Raw genomic sequence first — 18836 nt, 5'->3', positions numbered from 1 at the left:
GATCACAAAGGTAAACGGTCGTGTGACGTGTAGATTTATGTGATAGGTTCCAGGGCTTCCTATTTCATAGTAGGCAATATCCAGATAACATATTTGTGTTATGTTACGAGCCATATCAGTTACAAGGTAACTCGAGATAAAAGATTGGTCCTTCAGTTGTCCTTATCAAGACGTCATTTTACGGTCGAACTTTGAATGACACTAATAATTTAAGTAGGTCCTTTCAAATTCGACAACAACGGTAGTAGACAATGATCCGTTATGAAAATGAACAGAACACAGACTGCAATGGTGTACCCCATCTTCATAGCTTGTCAAATGAAAGCGACAAAATCCTCGCCACAATCATAATGAAGCTAAACGCAAGGGTCATTGCACAATTCGGACTCAGAAGCATGCATTTATGAATCACTATTCAAAGTTAAGTAAATGTCATTGATAATCTGGTTTCCCCGTAAATGTGACCAAGGTGTATGATACATGCCATTTACAGACATTACGCACCTTTGGCAAATAACGTCATTGGGAACGCCCTCCACATGCCTCCCTTACGGTGTGTGTGTGTGTGTGTGTGTCTGTGGGGGGCAGGGTGTGGGGGGAAGGGAATGTGGGGGTGGGGGGTGTCTGTGTGTGTGTCTGTGTCTCTGTGTGTGTGTGTGTCTGTGTGTGCATTTTTTATCAACCCTTTTAAATTATTAAAGAATACCTTTGTCCAGGAAATGCATTATTATATACTCCATTTACGCTGAAAATGTCAGTTTTGTCCATGACAGATGTACAGACAACTATGTCTAAAACCCGACATTTCCGGACCAATAAAAACAACCTTTATACGTGATTGTGTTATGGTCAAGGTAAAGGTTAAGATACATCTCCAATATTCCTGATGCAGCATCAAAACTCAACCGCACACCATACATTCCTATCATACTAACCAAACTCAACCCTACATCCCACATTCCTGATGCGATATCCAAATTAACCCACACATCCCACATTCCCCAGGCCGTATACAAACTCACGGTACATTCCTATGGTAATATCAAAACTCAACCACACATTTCACATTATCCATAAGGTATCTAAATTAACTTACACATCCCACATTTCCGAGGCTGTATCCAAACTGAACCGCACACTACACATCAGTCCCTCCTGGATTCCGCGGCACATTTTTAAGGATTCCGCGGCAAATTTAAAGCAAATTCTTCACCTTATTTTTCAATAATCTGCAAAACATTCTGCGGTTACAACATTTAGGAAAAACAACAAAAACATTATACAGACCTTCATAGTTTAATTCTCAAACACAAATATACGTCGACAGTACACATCACATCTTGAGTAAACACCCACACCTTTCTCTGTGTTTGAGAATTAAACAATCGCTGAAAGTTATTTCTCTCCTCTCATTCGTAACTTAGATGCAGACCAACAACTTCCTGTTTCATACACATAACACTTTTATATTTAATTTGAAACTGAAATAATTTCAATTTTCACAATGATCGATTTTGAGGATTGCAGTGTCAAGTTCATCTAATATTATTTGAAAGATGCCCAAAACTTGCTTTATTAATAAAGTATCTTTAATCATGATTATTTTGAGAATGTTGTCACTGTAAATATGTCAGTTCGTTTTATGTGCAACCGATCCTACTTTTGATATTATCTTTACTTTTCATTTCGGCTGTCAGTCCGTTTTCACTTAGTTTTTAAAATAAGCAAATTCCGCGGCAGAAAAGTGGCAAAATCTGCACGGATTCTGCAAGAAAACGCGTTTTCCGCGGACCAGACATTTTTCTGCATGGTAAGGTAAATTTTGCAACCGCGGAATCGCGGAATCCAGGAGGGACTGAATACATTCCTATGGTAGAATCCAAACTCAACCATACACTTCGCATTCGACATGGGGTATCCAAATTAAGCCACACATCCCACATTTCCCAGGCTGTACACAAACTCAACCGCAGACTATACATTCCTTTGGTAGAATCCAAACTCAACCATACGTTCCACATGCTCCATTGGGTATCCAAATTAAGCTACACATCCCACATTCCCCAGGATGTATACAAACTCAACCACACAGTACATTCCCCAGGCTGTATACAAACTCAACCACACACAGTACATTCCCCAGGCTGTATACAAACTCAACCACACACAGTACATTTCCCAGGCTGTATACAAACTCAACCACACACAGTACATTTCCCAGGCTGTATACAAACTCAACCACACACAGTACATTCCCCAGGCTGTATACAAACTCAACCACACACAGTACATTCCCCAGGCTGTATACAAACTCAACCACACACAGTACATTTCCCAGGCTGTATACAAACTCAACCACACACAGTACATTCCCCAGGCTGTATACAAACTCAACCACACACAGTACATTCCCCAGGCTGTATACAAACTCAACCACACACAGTACATTTCCCAGGCTGTATACAAACTCAACCACACACAGTACATTCCCCAGGCTGTATACAAACTCAACCACACACAGTACATTTCCCAGGATGTATACAAACTCAACCACACACAGTACATTCCCCAGGCTGTATACAAACTCAACCACACACAGTACATTCCCCAGGATGTATACAAACTCAACCACACACAGTACACTTCCCAGGATGTATACAAACTCAACCACACACAGTACAGTCCCAAGGCTGTATACAAACTCAACCACACACAGTACATTCCCCAGGCTGTATACAAACTCAACCACACACAGTGCATTCCCCAGGATGTATACAAACTCAACCACACACAGTACATTTCCCAGGCTGTATACAAACTCAACCACACACAGTACATTTCCCAGGCTGTATACAAACTCAACCACACACAGTACATTCCCCAGGCTGTATACAAACTCAACCACACACAGTACATTCCCCAGGCTGTATACAAACTCAACCACACACAGTACATTTCCCAGGCTGTATACAAACTCAACCACACACAGTACATTTCCCAGGCTGTATACAAACTCAACCACACACAGTACATTCCCCAGGCTGTATACAAACTCAACCACACACAGTACATTCCCCAGGATGTATACAAACTCAACCACACACAGTGCATTCCCCAGGCTGTATACAAACTCAACCACACACAGTACATTTCCCAGGCTGTATACAAACTCAACCACACACAGTACATTCCCCAGGCTGTATACAAACTCAACCACACACAGTACATTCCCCAGGCTGTATACAAACTCAACCACACACAGTACATTTCCCAGGCTGTATACAAACTCAACCACACACAGTACATTCCCCAGGCTGTATACAAACTCAACCACACACAGTACATTCCCCAGGATGTATACAAACTCAACCACACACAGTGCATTCCCCAGGCTGTATACAAACTCAACCACACACAGTACATTTCCCAGGCTGTATACAAACTCAACCACACACAGTACATTCCCCAGGCTGTATACAAACTCAACCACACACAGTACATTCCCCAGGCTGTATACAAACTCAACCACACACAGTACATTCCCCAGGCTGTATACAAACTCAACCACACACAGTACATTTCCCAGGCTGTATACAAACTCAACCACACACAGTACATTTCCCAGACTGTATTTAAACTCAACCACAAACGATGTATTCTTGTGATAGTGATAAAGCAACCCCACATACCACGTTCCTTACGTCAAAGCATGCAACAGTCACGCAGTAAAGGAAACCTGCTAGGCGAGATCTGAAGTAATATTTTTGTACTCCTTTTGGGTGAAAATCTAGCCTCTGAATTGAGAACCGCTCCAAAGTGTGTTTGTGGGACATGCATGTAATTATGTAATATTTTACTACGCATGAATAAAGGTGTATTATATAAAGCGAAATAGGTTTCGGTGTTGCTGTCACCCAGGTCTTTTGTACTGTGTGTTGTTGGTATGTCTGGCCGTCTCGATGTATACCCCTTTTGACATTATATATAGTAAGGCTCTGTTCCTTTGACCTGTTGGATTCGCGTTTACCTCCTTTGGAACGTGAATTAAAGGATTTCATTTGGTCTCTTCATTTGTGTTGTGAACAAGTGCCCCCTTCCACATCATTTAAAAGCAGTCACCCGTGAAGATCCGGGTTAGAACTGAATTTCAGTACCCATGCTTGTCCCAATGACAAGGTCAGACTCGCTGACTTGGTTGATACAGGTCATAGTATCCCAGTTGGGTATATCCTCATACTGTTGATCTATTGTCTGGCCCAGACTCGATTATTGACAAACCCTCTCAATATAGTTGGAATATTGCTGAGTGTGGCGTTAAACTAAACTCACTCACTTTTCAAAAACTTCCACGAGTTCAAAACGTCCTCACAACTGGGTCATGCGTAGGCAAATAGGTATCGAGACAGATATACCACTGGCCTCTATCCCGCATATAATGCCGATTCAATTATAAAGGGTGAAGATACATGCAAGCTTACCACTACAGCTAATATATTACATTTGCATACATATAAGACATTTTACACAGCAGTGTTGCTCGAAATTAATAGACCTTAAAATCTGAACGGTTTTTCGATGATGTTCGTTTGCTCCAAGGAAGATATAGAGCTACTTTCTAAGAGTCACTATGTAACAACACTCGCGACGACTAAGCGACTGCACAACTTTTCAACACCTCGGAACACGCATCGCTATAATATTTGTCCAAAAAGGCGTTACTGATACCTGTAGCAGGGGCGAATGCAACTTGAGAAGACGGGTTTGCTTATAATACTAATGGCATATTTGTGCCATGCATGTATACATGTCTAAGCATGCTCATAACAATCTCAGTCTGTTAATAGTCGACCCGCGAAGATCCGGGGTAGAATAGGTCCTCAGCAACGCATGCTTGTCATAAAATTCGACTAACGGGATCGGGTGGTCAGGCTAGCAGGCTTGGCTGACGCATGTCATCGGTTCCCAGTTTTGCAGATCGATGTTCATGCTGTTGATCACTGAACTCCAAACAAGTATTACACGTGATGGAAACATGTGATTACCTTGTTTGAGCACATGTATAAACGTTCATACAAATTCCTTTGATATTCGCCATGATGTATGCATTTCTGTGATGTGTAAGCATTATAAATTTACGTGTTTCCCCAATTAAAAGAATTGTATTGGAAATACTCTATGGTCCGAGGGGGTTACTTCTTACTTCTTGATTTTAAACATCATCACCACCCCACTTGCCATAAAGTATGAACGGTCCCTTATACCAGAAGCCAAGGATTACAGAAAGGTAGTAGTTATGACAGTACCGGGTCCCAAGGTTGCCATAAACATGAACAGTCGTCAATGACAGAACACAGATAAACAAGTAACACGGTTACTTAAACAGTACTCCTGCTCCAAAGTTATATTAAGAGCATCGATGTATAGCAACACTATACTTTAAAGAGGTAGTTTTAGGTAATCTGACACCAGTATGTTTGTGTAGATACTATCATTTACTTATTACCTTGGTGACTTGTGCAAGTCTGCTTAAACCGATAAACATTGTGCAATCTACACCTGATATGGGACAAATTACCAACCACCTTTGAACGTTTTTTCACATATTCAGATCAGCCCAGCAGCAATTGAAGGTAATATTGTCGTGTAATAAATAACTTATGACTAATCTTTTCACCACATTGAAGCACATATAGATATATACATACCAGTTGTGTTCAGTTTGTGCCTCTTAGTATATATAGTTCCAGTTCATTAATAATCCAAACACGCAGGTCGCAGGAAACACGTCTTGACAAGATGATAACTACATTGTTTGACATGGGTCACGTGATCTGTGACGTCACACCACCCGAGGTAGAACTTCTAATTTATGCTGCCCGTGTTGAATCATATGTAGAAGCGCAATCACACGCATACACATATTCACGACAGTGATGCTGAATATTATGACATCCTTGTTCTCTACACATAATTAGTTTATCGTGCCAGTACTTGGCACACACTGTAGCTGTTGATTTTTCATGTTTCAGTCATCGTGGTAAACTGGTTATTTGGCTGGTTTGTTGTGTAACACCACACTCGGCACTCGTCCAGTGACATGGCGGAAGTGTGTTGGTAGACAAATATGACTAGCCGCAATGCATCAGTAAACGTGGCCGCAGTGGAAACAAACTAAGCAGACACTTCTTAATCTATGGCTAGGGGGTGATGATGATTTTAGGGGATGAGGGGTGTCACCCATTGTGTACACATGTACTAGGCACGGAGTCAGCAGTATTATACATTAAAAAAAATAAGTTATGCTTAAAAATTATGGAAAGTGGGTAGGGTCATTGATTTTGTACATGCCATGCAGGGTGTTCACTTACTTTGAAAGTACATTCTATACATGTTTCTCCGAAAAGATCATCATCCCACACTGTCCATAAACTTTAAACGGTCTCTAAGACTCCTTCGCCTGTTCCATCTGCTGTAGAAAGAGAATATATATATCGTGCCAGACCCGGCTGTGACCTAATTTCCATGTGTCCCCTTGCTACGCGTTGAGATAAGTCGTTATGCAAATAAACCTTCAGTGAACGATTCTGCCCTCATTTTCCAGAAAGTGTAGGGGATTACGATGAACTGCACACGCTTTATTTCATAAAATCTAGTATCGTATAACCACGGACGGGAAGCATTCGAACCTAAACTGAAGAGTAAAAGAAAGTACACAGGTTGTGTTTCTTCCAATACGATACAAATTACAAAACCTTTTCATGAAATGACAAAATACATGTTGAAACACACTTCAATACACGTGTTTTATCAGCAAAAGGACACCGTAACAATAAACAACGACATAGCGATGACAACTGCAGGCGGTACGTACGAAGCTGGCAGGTCAAGGCCATACCATTGAGCGATCGGTTGGTAACGATCATTCGGTGTAAAAAGAATTACATCTGATCAGAGAAGGAAACATGAAATTGCTTATAATTACAACTGTGAATTGTGTATCATGAAGATTTTATCATTCTGCAATTTTGTCATTTCCATGTTCTTCAAAATATTCCATGCATCCAGATATTAACAAATTTAACCAAAAAAAATAAAATAAAATAACGCTTAAATTGTCGTACAAACATTCGTCCGTCTTAGGTCTTGTTAGTCTCAAGGCCGTAAAAATATTGTCTAGTCTTAAATATATGTGAATAGAAATTGAAAACCAATTCTCAGTGTGAGGGCAAATGATGATATAAACATGCATAACTATTGACAATGCATGCAGTGTTAACATGACATTAAGTCCTGGTTAAATGGCATTTCTTCAAAATTTGTCTGTTATGACCACTGCTACTTAATGTCTTCTTGGCAAATATCCTGTACTTGAAATACAGATGAATGAATGGAAGACATTTTGATACAAGGAGACATATCAGTGGCAAAATACTGACATTACAGCGAAACATTTCCAAAGGAGATTCACTCTTAGCGCTCCTTGTGTGTCACATGCAATGGTCCTGCTATAAGGTTATGACAGCAGCTCATAACCAGTATGGTCTTCACAAACATTGACCGACATAATAAATAATGCTCTGTTTTCAGGGCACACTGAGGACACAGGGGTAGCCTCGTGGTTAAAGCGTTCAGTCGTCATGGTGAAGACCCAGGTTTGATTCCCCACATGTGTACAATGTTTAAGGCCCATTTCTGGTGTCCCCATTGTGATATTACTGGAATATTGTTGAAATCACTGTAAAAACTAAACTCACTCACTCTGGTACATTTACACACTATCATCCAAGTGACTACCTATGACTTCAGTTTTTCTTGACCTGAACCTTTTGTTTTGAGATTCTCCACTTGTACGACACACAGATATATTCTAACTCTAAACCTCACGAAGTTCCACTGTGACCACTGTTAAACTACATTAAATCGGTTGTCACTGTAATCCCCTAACGACGATACCAGACTAATGGTGATTCGTGTGCTTCTGGTTAACAGTTTGGAAGGAAAACAGTTTCAAATTTTCAGTAGTAGCTAAAATATTTTCTTTAGAACTTCGTATAATATTTTGGCATTTGATAACGAAAGAAAATATCAAGGTCACAATATCTGTTGTCATGCACACTTATACACTTATTCTCATCAGTTTGAATTATCTTTCACAGAAACATTTAGCTAACTACCTTATGCTTACTTCAGGCTGTTGGATGTAAGAGCCTGTTTTTTTCACTGTGTCAGCTAAACTCCGCAATTGTAATTGAAGCGAGGTTCATTCAAACTATCAAGCCTCCTGTGAACTTGAAACAGAAGAAATACCTGCCCTAATCAGTGGATTGAGTTTGCATTCCTTTGTCGACAACAAAGTACAAACCCTATTCGGACGAACAAGGGACCACGTCCAGAATCACACGGATGACAATGGGAAGTATGAACATAGGTTTGAAGCTTAATACCACAGGAGTGATGCACTGCATCAAACTTTCAAGATTAGATTCATGGTGACGAAAACATTATTGACCAACGCCTGTTGGTCCTCCCTAGCCGCCATCTTTGATGATATGTATGCCGTTTCGGGATGTTATGACTGCCGTTTTGTAAATTCGGCCACCGTTCTCGGGCTGTTGTGGCTGATACGCGGGTTTTGTTTCGGTTTTAGAGGATTGCAGTTTCAGTGATTTTTGTATTGTTGTGGTGTATATGAGTTCAGTTTTGATGATTTGTTCACCGTTTGTATGGTAGACCTGCATATGCCAACAGCATATCTGGTCACTGTGAATCGGCTCACGCGATGACCCAATGGTGTGGCTGCTGATGACGTCACCATCAACGTCCGGTTGCGTGAGCGAATAACCCGACCCTCTTTGGGTTTTGTGGCTCTGAGACGTCCAGGTGTGGGTTGATCACTTGTCTGGCCTGTCATACTGAAACGGATGAACAGCTGAATTATGGTTTGTCATGTGCAACCCAATGTCCTAATGTGGCTGCTGGGAGTAAACGTTTCTGACATTCCTGTGGCCCGTTCTCGTCGCGCCCATGTCAGTATTGGAATTTTCTCGTGAGATTTTTGTCAAGTGATTGTTCAGTCTTCACGACAAACAGGTTTTATTAATACATACCCTTTGTATGAAAAGTACCCTTGCATGGGACAATAATCACAATTATGCGAAACTTCGAGCAAAACACGTACAAATGTTTTTGGTTGCATTTTAGCAAATGAAACATGATTGTTACGTTCTACACAATCAATGTTCTCCATTAATTTTACTATTCAGAGCGCATACTTGGGATCGCAGCAACAATTACACCTATGCTTTCTTTTGCTAGTCAGTTTATAATTCTCCCTTTCATTACTTATTCGAAATATATGTTTGTGTAACCTGACCTCGCCTTAGTTTGTCTACCATATCGCTTATTTAAATATTTACTGCCTTAGGTCCGAGTTGCCCAGTTACTGGTTAAACATTATGGCTAATATGTGGGAGGCAGAGGTCATGATTGTATTTGCAGTGCAATTCCACTTATCTCTCATATAAACAGAGACAAACGTACACAAATGCACTTATGAAAGGATGGAATATGTATGGCAAGTACAGTGTACCATCGTTTCAGGAAATGAGGAAAGTCAGTGCGTTCATTTTATTATCTTTTAGGATTCTTCCTAACATAATTCAAAAACATTTTTTCAGTAAAATATGATCATTTCAGAGATTAGATGCTAGTCTGATATATATTACCATATTTCATATAAAGTCCGTTTTAATTTAGATTCATCAGTTTTATCGTGAGACCGTGACATTAGTAGTAAATATATGAGTCTAAAGCAAAAGATTTAGCAGGTATGAGATACTCATGTAAAATATTATATTGTATCTAGTTATATGCCTTAGCTTCTTCTCCTCAACCTTAACCGAAATACATATTATACAGCTGCACCTCGTCTATAATTTCAGTGTATTCATTTGAACTACTAAAGATGTATGGGGTATTCAAAATATACATTATCCGGTGCAACGACTTTCCTCATTTCCTGAAACGATGGTACACTGTACTTGCCATACATATTCTATCCTTTCGTGAGTGCATTTGTGTACATTTGTCTCTGTTTATATGATCCGGTTTTGTAGCAGTTTCAAAATCAGCAAACAGGTAAAGAAACAGATAAGTATAATTACGTTTGCGTTAATATTTCATCAAATAATCGATAGAGCAAATGGCACCGTAGCAAATCGGCAGAAAGTGGCTTTATTGCCATTGAAATATAACACGAACTCATCAATAAATCAGTTGTGTAAAACTGGCACAACTTCTGCAAAGTCCCTGGGGCTTGGGAATGGCATTGCAGCATGGCATATCACGCAGGAAAATACACTGTCAGTCGAAAGAAGGTATACGCTCATGATCTGATATTCACTTGGGTCAAAACAATCAGGAAGTGCTTAGTTAATGCAAAATATCTTAAATGATTTGTGTTTCGGATCTGAAGTTTGCGGTGTTTCAGCGAATGTTTTCGGCTTTTATAGTTTGTATGACGTTCGTAATTTTGGGTAAAAATTTCACATTTTCAATTGTGCATTTTGCCTTGCCCAACAGTTTAACTTCTTACAAAATATCAGACTGACATATATACCTCTTACATATATCTACATCACCTGCTACTTAGCAACTACTAAACTACCGGGCAAAAGAAGGTTATCACTTTCAAAGTAGATATTGTATATAAAACAAAAACATTGGTACAAGGTTGAACCCAAGCAGAAAACATTTGCCAAAAACCTACATGGTTCCCATAGCAAAACAGCTGTCCGAATGTACTGTAAAGAAAGGATTGGCTGACTCGAAGAAACTACATGAAGTGATTCTGTAATGCAGAACAAAATATCATCACTGGACGCAAACCCTATTTGGCTCTTGGAAGAGCAATGGCTTAGGTGGGATTATGAGTTTGATTTTTACATACCGAACTAAAGCATGACGCTTTGCAAAGTACTGGGGGATATCAGATTTGTTTTGGGTTTTTTTTGTTGTTTTTTTTTCAAAAATCAAAGGTTTCCAATTCTAACACTGTCTTACTTTCCCCCGCTGGATTAAAGAAGAAAACCTTGCACAGTGCTAGGGAACATGATATTATTAAAACATGTTTTGGGAGTGTGCCCGATTTTCTGTGGTTCATTTTCCGAATAATCCAAGATGGCGCGCAGGAATGCCGCCGAGAATGCAAGATTTCCATTCGTGAAAACACTGCGTGACCTTTCCCAGCCGGATTAAAGCAGAAAACCTTGCATAATGCTGGGAAACATCATGGTATAATATATTATTGGGCTGTGCCCGATTTGTTTCGCCTAATTTCTAAATCAAACACTGCTTTGGCCTATCTAAAGAACAGTTGGAAAAAGATAAGATAATAGCCTGGTGCATTTAATGCTTCTCGTTAATCCCAGGACAAGGTTGCAGTAAGAATAGGTTCTCTCTCTTGTAGAACAAAGCAGAAAGTCTTACCATGGTTAGGCACGGTAGGTCTTTCATAAAGACGGTCACAGAACATTGCAATCAAGGACAACTGTAGAAAAGCCACTTATTGCACTAGAAAATATGTTCAACGGAGATGGCCTAATGTGTTCAGTGAAGTCTTCACACTGAAATAGTCTTATGGACAATGTCCTCACTGAAACCACATGTCCAACAATCATTTGAAGACTGGATGGCAAATAATGGATGTCAGAAAAGAGTCCACATTCAATTATTGGGACTGATTCTAATCTTTGTGAGGTTCCATCCCGAAAAAAACATGTCTCAGTACATTCAAATAATGGAACAACTTGTCCTTGGTTCTTTGCTTGTTATCACGTCAGCCTTGCACGCTGACTGTCAGTTCACATCGGAGATATTCAAGCCCTTCATGTTGCCAGAAAAGTGTCCCTTTAGAGATATTGAGTTCCCCCAAAACTCCAAACACATTTTCTGCCATATCCTTTTCTGATCAAGCTCATGAACAAAACAGCAAAGTTGTGAAACAATCAGGTGGTGCAGTTGGAGATTGTTGCCTTAAGTACACTCCGTTTGACTCAAAAGCAGACCGATAAAATGCTAAATGTTAACCATAATCGAAACAACAGACCAACTCTGTAAGGTATTGGAAGAATCTATATCCCAAAATTATAAAAAATGATTAACAACTATCATTAAATTGTTGCCACCGTTCACTATTTGTGAGGAGGGAGGAGTGCAGAGAAAGGGACAGCTGGATGTTAGAGAAGCACGTGCACGTGGTATTGATATCAGTTATCTTTTCTCGCATACCTGGCTGTCCCTTTCTTTCCGCTCCCCCCTTGTAACGAATAGTGAACTCTGTCAATTTGTTAGCGATAGTTTGTTAAAAGATTTTTTTTAATTTTGGGGCTCAGAAGTGTTTTCATCACTTGAGCACTTCATCAGTAAACATAGTCAACGACCAGACATGTTCTGCACGATCAAGTTGATCACGTTCCCACTCAGGATGATCTGCTACAGCACATAAACAGAGACATATATCAGGCCAGTATGTGGCTTACTTGTTTACTTCCCAGACAGAAACCACAAGAGCTAGATGTTTTAGGTTAGACAAGGGACGAACATACATGGCGATTAGTGTCGTTGACACTGCCAGGAATTATGAAATGTGGATGCAAGTCATAATATCTATTCGTAAAACTTCTATGCACATCGCTCTGTTACTGCCATTGGAACTGTTAAAGGAGACTTCAGAATCACAGAGATCGATGTTTGACAAAATGATGCCATGTGACTAATCCAAACAGTAACTTTTTTTTTAAAAATAATGGATAAAGAATTATATCTTTTACTACTAAATATAAATCTTGATTTCTTGAAAGTGTTAGAAATAGCCCTTGCAACGCCGAATATATCTCACATATTGCAACAAATTTTACATTTGGTGACTTTCTGGGTGGAATTCAGCAATCTTTGATTTGGCGTGGCCGTCTTGGATTTTTCAGCAAATGGAGAAACAAATCGGGCACACCACAAGAAATCCTTGATTTTTGGCGTGTCATTTTGGACGCCATCTTGAATTACAATCGGAATGTGAACGACGAAAATCGGCCACACATACACCAGGGACAACAGGGACGCTACGACCTGGCTCAGTGAGACAAACAATGAAGTATAAAGCCAGACTGCCGTTGTACAAAGCGATCAGTGGTATCTGTGATCGTAATCTGTAAAACAACTTCCAGTATGAGCACTTGTATGAGGGTTGGAGTAGGCCCTAGTTACGTTGTACCATCTAAAACGAAATGGAGGTCAGTTAGTAAAAATGTGTGGCCCATTTTGGTGTTGGTTGCAGAAATCATGGAAGACATAAATCAGTCGCTCGTGATATCGACTGGTAATTTGAATTTTACTATTCGGTGCAATCTGTGTGATTTGGACTTGTTTGGGATCAAAGATTCGTCCAGTTTAAAATTAACCAGGAACAACTACGAGCTCAAATAGTGATATTATATAATCGCAATATCTCCCGAAATGTGTGTACTTCTGTTTGTGCAACTTTTTTTTAAAATTTCCATCAGACAAATAGATGCCTGGAATCATATGAGTTTAGGAGAAGGTGCATTCCTTGAAGTTACGTTAAGAAGATGTACATTTTAAAACAATTGGTACAAATTTGTATTTTCTGAAATTCATTTGAAATTGTTATGTTAAATTAGAAAAAAAGTAAAGTAAATTATTTCGAATGGGTCCTAATATTAAATCTCTTCTGAAAAGGAACTTTGCCATATTGTGGATTCACAAAATAAATAAGGGATATTGGAGAGAGACACCTTGCTTGACACTGTTATTGGACTACAGTGACTGTATTAATGTGATTTGTGCAATGACTTATCATTTCCATAATCCCAGATCTTATTTCGTGAACATTGGTGTAGCTAAGTGGTTAAAACATTCATTCCTGCTAAATCTGATTTGATTCCCAGATGGGTGCAATGTGTGAGGTGTATTTCGTGTCTCGTAATGGTACTGCTATACAATTGCTAAAAGAGGCGTATAACCCAACTTTTCTAGGAATCACCTTTGTGTTGAAATAAATGCTATAACTAGTGAATAATATTGTGAACAGCAATACCCAGCATAAAGGTACCTTAGCACACAATCATCAAAGTTATAAAGCATGGCCTCTTGTAATATTTAAAGGGACCTATTCTGGCATGGAACACTTAATGGTTCTTCCCCGTAATCAAAACAATATTGACGGAACCAACAGTTGCAAATGAAATCCACTGTTATGATAAAAATAATAGACCCTAAAATATATTTCACTTACACCGGTAAGGTAGGTTTATTTTACCTAATCACAGTCTCTTCCCACAAACGTAGGAAGATATGACTTGAGTAACCTCAATGGAAAGATAGCGACTCGAGCACCCTCTTTAGGAAGATATGACTTGAGTTACCTCTGTGGAAAGATAATGACTCGAGTAACCTCTGTAGGAAGATATGACTTGAGTTACCTTTGTGGAAAGATAATGACTCGAGTAACCTCTGTAGGAAGCTATGACTTGAGTGACCTCTATGGAAAGATAATGAGTCGAGTAACCCTTTTAAAAGATAATGAGTCGAGTAACCTCTGTGGAAAGATAATGAGTCGAGTAACCTTTGTGGACAGATGATCCATGCAAGTTTGTTATTTTGAAGACCAACATATGGGATCATGTTTGTAATACTTGAAGCCATAATGAAAGTCATTTACATGAGGTCAGTCATGGAATACATTTGTAGAATTTGTAGATGACATTTGTCTAATTAAACTGAATATGTTGCAAATGAATTTGATGATTTAGTGTCAGTTCCATGTGTTTGCGTTAACACGATTCTGTCACTGTGTCATGTGTAATGACCATTCAGATCATATAGCCTTTTTTCATTTCCTTGAGCTTTACGCTGACACCACAGGAAGTGAGATTTAGAATGAGAGATTTTGAAGGATGTTGTAAAAACAAAATGTAAATCATTTAATAAAAGTATCCGGAACTTGAAACATGTTTTGTTTGAATACGATATTGGTATTTGAGCAGGATCAGATTTTTGCGTTTTGAAAAATACAGTTATGAACGAGTGTTGGGTGGTGTTTGTTGGGGATAGGGATGCAGATTTGCATAGGTGGATATAAAGACAATGACTGAGTGAGTGGACACATTGCACCCATGTGGGGAATCGAACCCGGGTCTTAAGCGTGACGAGCGGACGCTTGAACCATTAGACTACCTCACCACCTCCAACAGTAAGACAGAGATACACTGACAATCAGCTGCAACCTGATTTTAAGGGAGCTTAGCATTTTTGTACATCATAAAAACTAAAAATTATGCGTAGAAATTGTAATTTGTACATACACTTTAGGGAGGGGCATTCACATTGTACATTTGTACATGCTTCTCCTTATACAAATCAGTCAGAATACAGAGAGAGAGAGACAGAGAGACAGACAGACAGACAGACAGACAGACAAACAAACACTCACACATGCCATAAGTTGTAACGGACCCTTAGTTGACAGAAGTGCTGTGGTTTGTGTTTATTTCCTCTCAGTCAAATCCTGTGTACGCACAAGACGAATTCAAGTGAAGATATTTTCTTAAATGAACTGAACGGTAGTTTGCTACACGAAAAGTATACCAATACAAAGATCTGGTTTGAAGAGACACGCTTCACTGTTTATATTTACATTGCTCATTTTGAGCACATCGAAAAGGTCGAGAACGCCAGGGAGATTATATTACTGCGTCAGATGGGTTACAGTGACACTGCTGGTGACGGAGTGAAGATGTATTTTTTAAAAAAGTACAATATATGGCGTATAACCTTGAGGTATGGGTTATCGTGCCCCAGTCGAACCCGCATCTTTTTTAATTCGACTAGATCTGACACAGACAGTATGTTCATAAATCTCACCAGTGGATCTAGCCAGTGCTTCAAGACACTTCGGTACAATAAGCTTGTCACTTCTCGATCTCAGCTGCATGACAATGGCCTATGTGCTGCAGCTGAATTTGTTGCCCTGCACAGTGACTGTAGTGAAGAAAAATACCATCAAGTCATTGAATGACGTCTTTTACGCTGCACTGCATTTATATTAGCCATTTGCGTTCGCATTAATGAACCTGAATTAACATTACAAAGTCGCTTGAAGGTTGTTATATATAATATTGTCATAAATATTAATCCCTACACTGTCAAGAAAGCCATCACAGCGCTATGGGGATCTTGCGATGATCTGTACGCGTATATTGTGTCACACACTCGACTTGTACGTGGAGCAGGTTCGTAAGGACCCTGGATGGGACATTTTCACGTTGTCGCAGTGTCGCATTAACGCGTTTGTAGCCAATAGGTTATAATGCATACTTTACTAAACATGTTATCAAACCCGACATAATTTAACCACTATGGCAAGCATGAAGACTGTGGATTAAGGGTCGTTGTGATGAAATACCTTGCTACTTTACCAAACCTAAGCCGCGAGCGAGTGAGTTAGTGAGTATAGGTTTCCGGCTCTCCTAGTGTATGCAACTCTGCCAAGCGATTTCATCGTTTCTCTTATGGCGTTTTTCACAGACAAATATCAAGGCTCAAGTCGACTTAAACTGTCTTTGGTGTGCGGGCGGATTAAATCATATTACCATTTCATTCTTCCTGATATCCACCCACTGCTGGCTGAACGGAGGTACGTCTGGGACAAGACTGCAAAGAAACTCTGCCACGAGCCAGACTGTCGAACAGAGTCACTCATTCGAGGACTTCGACGGATGTTTATGCCTTTGTGACCCGAAATGTAACAACATTTCAGTTTTTCACAACCTGTCAGCTTGATATTGGTAAAGTGATGAATGTGTATGGTGCTCGGATTCGAACCTATGAGAATAGTTTTCTGGTGCGACTAAGAGACGAAACACTACACAGAGAATTGCTTGAAACGCCTAGAATGACTGTTTGCCGTCATTACAATGAATAGTAGCGGTAATAATTTGTTTATTGCTAAAGCACGATTGATTGGCCAAATACATTGACAATATATAGAATAATTGCATTTACCTTAGGTAAAACAGCCCCCATTGCTATTACGAGTGCCACTTCACTTTTGAAACCATTGTTAACAAAAGACCAGTGCAGTCTGAAATTGAGTATAACATTTTCTGCGCATGCGTAGACTGTTTGACGTTCTACACATGCGCACCGGTAATCGAAATGGGCGACAATACAGCATAGTCATTATATTGCATATTCGGGTTGTCGGGTTGACCTTGACCTTTGGACGAACAGAATTTTTTTTTGTCAAAACGCGACAATGCGCCTCAGCGATAATGCGACAAATATGTTCGAAATGTCGCATTGTCGAGTGTCCCGTTTTGGTTAATTTTGCCTCATTTTGCTTGTGTTTTGAGAGCACGACAATGCCCCTTCTGTGATTCCATACTATGGCGAGTTTCTACATTGTGTATCGTTTTGATTTATGTGTGCAGTATTAAATTTTATGGTTTAACAAAACCCACATAACCTGTGTACATCACAACCTCAATCCCAACCATACTCCCAGCACTACTCGTTGAAACCACACGAGAGTATGAAATGCCGTGTTGATCGGGTTTGTGTATGATGCCATGCACCTTTTTGCATACTTTGTATATTGTACATTCCATTTTATGCACTCATGTACCACCAGGCGTGGTTCCATTTTGAATAATAAACTCTGAGAGAGTGAAAAGGATCTTCAGCAACCCAACAGGATCGCCGCATAGTCTAGCTCGATGTTTTGGTTGATACATGTCACCGCTTGCAAATTGTGTAGACTGATATCAGTAGATTCGAGTATTTACAGACCTAAGGCAATTAGGCGTGGACATGTGCGTAGAATTAGTTCAGATCACAGTCAGTGACTTTGCACGATGTGACGTAATGATCCCTATGCATAATACATGACTGACGTCATCAGTCATGAAGACGGTATCCAGTCTAGAAGACGGGCCCAGATCAATGAACAGAAGCGGACAGATTACGTGGCTGGTCGTCTCACCAAACGACAACGTTGACGATGAAGAATCGCTGTCCGACTTCTGCCTGTGTGTAAGTGACAGAGTGATTGGGAACATTAGCTACTCGGTCCTGGTATGTGTTCTGTCACGTGTTTACAATCAGCTTGTACGATTTCGACCATTATTCCACGGTCATAATAAACATGGCTACCGTCGTCTTCGACTTATCACACCTGACTTCCGTTGACTTCTGCTTTTAACGGCCTCTCTAGGAAGCAGTCGGACTCTCTTCTTCACGAGCACTGGTCGCCGAAGACCAGTTCCAGCATAGATCGGCATGGGTTTAACCCTCTGTCATGAAAGACTCACCTATATGTTGTCCCCAGCTAATCTGAATCAAACCCTGTGTGAAAGCAGTACCAATAAACAGCTCTGTCTAATAACACTTTTGTTCCATGTCATATGACACAACTACACAATGGACAGAAAAATGTACGAGAGATCCTCTCCTTACTATCCACGTACATCATGCCGTGGTTTACTCTCCAGCCACCCAACTATATGCTTATTATATAATCGAGGGCTGGAGAGTAAACAGGGGACCCAAATTTTATAACCCGCGTGGCACTTAGCAAATATATAAACAGAAATGTCAACATCAGAACACAAACATTACACTGTGTTGACACTGTCACCCACAAAAATACTCCAGTATTCAGATCACATCCATACAACACGTGGAAAAACATGTAAGTTGCAAGTCTCATCATTCTCATTAAGTCTTATAATTCTCTTACCATTGTTACAAATTTGGCTACT

The 18836-nt window shown here is 39.9% G+C and overlaps 1 protein-coding gene across 3 annotated transcripts in view; it reads right to left on the bottom strand.

Moving 5' to 3' along the window:
* The window catches only part of LOC137290393 (probable methyltransferase-like protein 24), a 34939-nt gene extending 28413 nt beyond the window's left edge, over nucleotides 1-6526 (bottom strand). The window contains exon 1 of one of the 3 annotated variants that reach the window (XM_067821299.1): nucleotides 6369-6526. The gene's annotated coding sequence lies outside the window, so the exon portion shown is untranslated. Of the gene's footprint in view, nucleotides 1-5705; nucleotides 6121-6368 lie in introns of those variants that run through there. The other 2 variants (XM_067821298.1, XM_067821297.1) reach the window with 2 other exon arrangements.
* Nucleotides 6527-18836: the final 12310 nt, after the last annotated feature.

This window comes from Haliotis asinina, chromosome 7, assembly GCF_037392515.1.
Source record: "Haliotis asinina isolate JCU_RB_2024 chromosome 7, JCU_Hal_asi_v2, whole genome shotgun sequence".
Taxonomy (NCBI): domain Eukaryota; kingdom Metazoa; phylum Mollusca; class Gastropoda; order Lepetellida; family Haliotidae; genus Haliotis; species Haliotis asinina.
This window is presented reverse-complemented; position numbering and strand designations above follow the sequence as displayed.